The sequence below is a fragment of the Camellia sinensis genome, chromosome 6, assembly GCF_055761805.1.
Source record: "Camellia sinensis isolate YWXY chromosome 6, ASM5576180v1, whole genome shotgun sequence".
In the NCBI taxonomy this organism is placed as follows: Eukaryota; Viridiplantae; Streptophyta; class Magnoliopsida; order Ericales; family Theaceae; genus Camellia; species Camellia sinensis.
Genome location: NC_138966.1, coordinates 26005990 through 26011989, shown reverse-complemented (window position 1 = coordinate 26011989; position 6000 = coordinate 26005990).

Below are 6000 nucleotides of genomic sequence, written 5' to 3'. Positions count from 1 at the left end.
GAAAGATTGGGAATGGGAATTAATAAAAGGAAAAAGAAAAGATGAATCGCCTATGGCGTTGATTAAAATGGTTGTTTTCGAGAAAAGTTCATACTTAATGTATCTTTTGTGTAAACTGTCACATTACTATCCTAGTATGAGATTGAGCATTCATGAACATAGCTATCTGTAAGTTGTTATTGTTGAGGGCCATGTTGAGATCCCTACTGGACTATGTGTTCATCCCACGTTCTTGAATCTTTTTCAGGTGTTGAGCTGAATGTGCTACAAGATTTGGATCTTCTTATTTGTTGGCCACAGGGCCTCTCTTGTATTGGCAGAATGCCATATGTGTAAAAGGGTTGCACCCTTCTTCTTGATTCGTTAATGATGTAAGCCCAAGGGCAATTTATTTATTATACTCATGTTGTATTTACTTGCATACGAATGAGAGCAATGTTATTCACTTCTACGAGTTGAATATACGAGTTTATTTCCGCATGTTATCTCTGAAATGGAATTAAGTAAATGAAATTGGTAATACTTCGAGTAATAAAAAGTGGGGTGTGACAACTTGGTATCAGAGTGAGCCAGGTTTGAGTACTTTGGGCTCGTGGGAAGTGGTTTTTGTCACAGTGGGTTTACTACGTATAGTGAGGACGTTGCATATAGATATCATGAAAGTTAGGACTTGTGTGTTGCATTTATGTGAGCATGGGATTCAGTCTCTCAGGTAGTATTCATGGCCGGTGAACTTGCTTTGAGGTCCTTTCGGAAACACGCCTGATCAACGTGGTTTCTGGTAGGAATTCCTTGAGAGTTCCGGGATGAGTGGCTATCTTTGTGGACTTGATTCGATTATGTGTTTACATGTTTAGATGATTATATGCAATAGAGATGTATATTTTGTGACTAAGTGAATCTTGTGACTTAATAGTAGTGGTGTGTGCCTCGAAGAAGGCTATTGTGTTGTGCACTAAGCGTGGTATTTTCTTTTGTTCTTTATAGGATGTCTACACGAGGAAGTAGAGGACGGTTGAGTAGTAGGAGTGTCGGTAGGGGCACAGCAGTTCTTTTAGCACCCGCCGTTGCAACATCGGCTGTCGGCGAGGATGTCGCACGAGAGATTGTGAGAGCAGTGCAAGACGTACTAGCTTGCACTGAGGGCGGCAGCGGGCATGCTCTCAAGCTTACTATGGAGTTTTTCCGCTTCGGCCCACCAGAGTTCATGGGGGAGGCTAAACCGTTGGAGGCAGAGAGTTGGTTGGAGCAGATTACCAAGACTCTTGATATGCTCAGAGTCGAAGAGGAGGAGTTGAGGGTTTCTTTGGCGACTTTTCAATTAAAGGGCGATGCGAGTTATTGGCGGAAGTATGCTAAGAATACCGTAGGTAGCACGTGGGTTGCTTTTACCAAGGCCTTTTAGGCCAAGTATTTCCCTCCTTCTGCTCGGAAAAGGTTGAGGGATCAGTTTTTGGAGTTGCGTCAGGATGATACTCCTGTGGCACAGTTTGAGATGCGGTTTACTAGTTTGTCGAGGTTTGCTCTAGAGTTGGTGGCAACAGAGGAGCGGCGTTGTTATGAGTTTGAATGGCGGTTGTCTTTTGATATTCGGGAGAAGGTAGCTGGATCCTTTTGGAAGGATTATTATAATTTAGTCGAGGCAGCGGCCCATGTGGAGACTATGGTTGTGAGTGATGGTCGAGATAGGGAAAAGACCATCTCGGTAAGTCCTTCGGTTCCTAAGCGCTCTAGGCTTAGTAAGGGGTGGAGGCGGAAACATGCTCAGTCAGGGGCTAATTCCTTTCCTTCGCCTGGGGTTTCGGACTCTTCTGTTGGGGGGTCCGGGGAGATGCAGGTTTCAAACCAGTCTCAGAGTAGGGGGTCTGGTGGTTGTTTTGTTTGTGGTCAGCGGGGCCATGGTAAACGTTTTTGTCTTTTGCGTGTAAATTCTTCGGGTGTTTCAAAACCCAGTCAGACTCAGTTGTACCCGTCCAGTCAAGGGCGCTATCGGTACCAGAAACGAACAGGCCAGGCTTCGAGAGCCTTGCGAGGGGCGACTTATTAGTTAGCCCTGTATTATTACCCTGGAGGGGGAAACTTTTGTGTTGTTGACCGATGATGTATTATATGAATTGTTTTGTGGTTGACCGGTGTACTGTTGGATGTTGAGGCACCATGTTTATGTATCGCATATGTATGCATAGTGTTGTTTGTTTAATCCTCATGTATTGGGGAGTATGTATGGAATTTCAAAACCCCTATAATATCTATTGAGAAGTTGTTAATGGGATCAATGATCCTAATGTTGTTGCATGCTTGGTACTGTATGTTGAGATAGTCTGGTGACGGCCTATGGGCCTTGTTCACTTTTAGAGATTATTTGTTGAGATCAGGAACCCGTGGGTGAATGTGACTGATGTGATGGTTTCGGGAGTTATGTGGTATTGATAAGTTATGTGAGAATGTGAGATTTGTATCTCGGGTTAGCGGGAATAGTATCTGTATATTGATTAGGGAAAACTGAAACTAATCGAACATGTTATGTCATTGAATCTGACGGTTGGAATAATACATCAAGTTTTGTATTGATTGATTGAACTTGTATATGATAATTACTTATATACATTGTATTGTGTGGGAGGAGATGGGGGATATACTCCACGGTTTATTGGAAGATGGGAGATGGACCTCTAAACCGGATTTGTTTGATTTGATATAGCACTAAAATGTATATCGTTATCAATTGTGAAGTATAGAAATGTTTCTATGTTATATTGATACAGCACCAAAATGTGTATCATTTGTGTATTAAGGAGGTATTGTTGATGTGAGATGTGGTCTCTTTTAATTGTTGGCCAGGTTCTGAGCCATGTTTATGATTTTAATTGGTTAAGTTAAGGGAGGCGGAATGAAATTGCAAAAACCATGAATTTCTTATGCCTTATGTGTTGATAGTATAGTTGTTATTTCTATTAACTATCATTATAGAAATGTTCTGTTCCGTGTGGGTTGTGGCATCACTGTGTGAGTAATGGTTGTTGATAGTATTATTTTGGAAAGAAATGAAAAACAAAATTTTCCTAGTGTTTGGGCCACCTAAAGACGTTGTTAAGAAATTGATTTAATTCAAGGGTTTTGAGGAATTCCAAATGAATCTTTTTGGCAAATAAACTGTGGATGGTTATGTGTTTTGGATAACACCGTATTTGTGAAAAATGATTACAAAACTTCTGAGTTTCGCATGGGAAATGCAAGGTTTATTTCGGAATGTCAACATTGAAAATTTGACTATCTTTGTGAAATGTCTCATGAACAAGAAAATGTTTTCCTTATATTAATGCAAAAGATTTGCTTTAATTACCCTTTTATCGGAAATTATGGTTGTTAAGTAGTGACTTAGCTTGAAGCGCTAATCAGATGTGGGTAAACTGTTTCGGGGAAGGTTTGGTTTTGTTGCAGCTTTTGTGCCTACAGTGTTGTCGTTTGGAACGTGTTCCCTTGGTTAGTCTCTTCCTTGGTAAGAGTGAATCGAAGGTTTGTAGGGAGAATAGTTCCTCTCCTAGTACTCGGGTGTTGGTGTTGTGTGATCAGTTGGCCTTGTGTTTTGGCATATCCTTAATTTCGGGGACGAAATTCTTTAAGGGGGGAGGTTATAGCAATCCCGGTATTCCCTGTTGTTGTTTAACTGTAATCTGGACTCGGTTCCGTAGATTTGTTGTTGTCTTATCGTCATTTCTATCCCTTACTTTTGTTTTAGAGTTTTGGGTTGTGTTGGGCAAGTTGGGAATAAGTTGGTTGTGTTTTAAAACTTAGAATTTTGCCCAAGTTTTGATCAATCTGCTCGAGCGGCTCGTTAACGCTCGAGCGGGCATTTATTGTTGCCTCTCCGCTCGAGCGGTAGTTTGGACGCTCGAGCGTGAATTTCCTTTTCTCAGCATTTTGGTCGTCTGCAGAAAATTTTGGGAGGGTGCATCCGGCGCTCGAGCGGATCTTTGGATGCTCGAGCGTGAACCTGTGTCTGACGCTCGAGCGGGGTGTTGTACGCTCGAGCGGACATGTTTTATATCAGTCCGTGAAATCACTTTTTGAATCACTTTTCACTTTTCTTTTCTCTCTCTTACTTTCCCAAAACCGATTTTTGAGAGCTCCTTACTCTAAAACCTAACTTCTCTCTAGGGTTTGATCTAGTAGGAGTGTTTTCCTCACCTTGGGCCTTTGTAAGAAGTGTGTTGATCGTCGAGGGCTTCGTTTTGATCCAAGAAATTTAGGATTTGGAGCACTTCCGAGTTTTGCTCTTCTTCTCCTTGGGTTCTGCATTTGAGGTAGGGATTTCCTTGTTCTTTTTCAATACTTCGTCTATAGATAGACATGTGGTAGTTTTGTATTGCATGAAAATCATATCCATGTTGGATTTGTTTGAAATCATGAGAAGGAACCTACGGTTGGTTGTTTGAAAATAGTTATTTTATCATTGATGGTTGTTTTGGGCTAATTGGAGTGTAAATTAGCATGTTGTAGTTGAAAGAAGAAAAGGCCCTAAATTATATTTTGATTTGGTAAATTAGAATGGAGGGTAGTTAACCTATGTTGTAAATCTCTATTGTTAATGTGAGTTGGGTGAAGGTGTTAGTGCCTAAGGGGTTAACTTTGGCTTTGGAATGGTTTTGAAATGAATGTAGTGGACTAATGTGAGTATGGTTTTATTATCAACGGAATTGGTTTTGTGGAAACAAAAGGGATGGAGTTGGTTTTGTGAAAACAAAAGGAAATGGAATTTGTTTTGTGAAATGAGAAAAGTATCTTTGATGTAAGTATGAAAATTGGATTGTTGTTTCTTGAGTGTTAAATACACACACGTGGGGGTTGTATCTTTAACTAGTGTTGTTGTTGAGTTTGTGGCCTCATAATAATTGAGTCTTTAATAGATGTACTAAATACTTGCATCTAGAGGTTTTGTCCTTGGTCATCGGTGGAGGATGACATGGTTGTATTGGATTGTCGTGTGTGCATTACACCACTGTTGATTGAGCATTGTGTGTGATGAAATGCTGAGATACATTATATATGTATACATGCTCGGGGGAAATTAATTATGTGTTCATATACTTTAACACATTGCTTGTATCTTGATGGTTTATGTATATGTGTTATACATGTTGGTTATGCCCTGTTGTATTTTGGTTAGTGGTGTTATACCTTGCGCTCAAAATCAGAGGTACTGTGACCTTCCAGCTAGCGCCTGGAGAACTGACTACGCTGAGAATCGAAGGCACCATACCCTTCCAGCTAGCGCCTGATAAACTGGCAGGTCGTTGTGAGAGGTGTATCTTTGGCTTACTATGCACATAGCTGGTAGAGCAAAGTTTTGTTGTTGTTGTTTCAGTGTATTTGAGAATATCATGGATTGGGAAGATTACAGTTTGGAGGGCCGAGTTGCCTCATTAGTTGATTTTATACATGTTGATGATTTGTTATCTCCCTTTTATATAAGGTATGCATGTATAGATATGATTATATCGGGAATAAACCAAAACGTCATTTTTGTCTTTGGAAAGTGTGAAGAGGATCGAATACTTTGAAAATATGTTTTGAAAAGGTACGTCTGTTGTATGTGTGGGAAATGGAAGAAAGTAATGGGTTTAGTAAAATTATTTCCTAAGAAACTGTTAATGCTATGAAAGATTGGGAATGGGAATTAATAAAAGGAAAAAGAAAAGATGAATCGCCTATGGCGTTGATTAAAATGGTTGTTTTCGAGAAAAGTTCATACTTAATGTATCTTTTGTGTAAACTGTCACATTACTATCCTAGTATGAGATTGAGCATTCATGAACATAGTTGTCTGTAAGTTGTTATTGTTGAGGGCCATATTGAGATCCCTACTGGACTATATGTTCATCCCACGTTGTTGAATCTTTTTCAAGTGTTGAACTGAATGTGCTACAAGATTTGGATCTTCTTATTTGTTGGCCACAGGGCCTCTCTTGTATTGGCGGAATGCCATATTTGTAAAAGGGT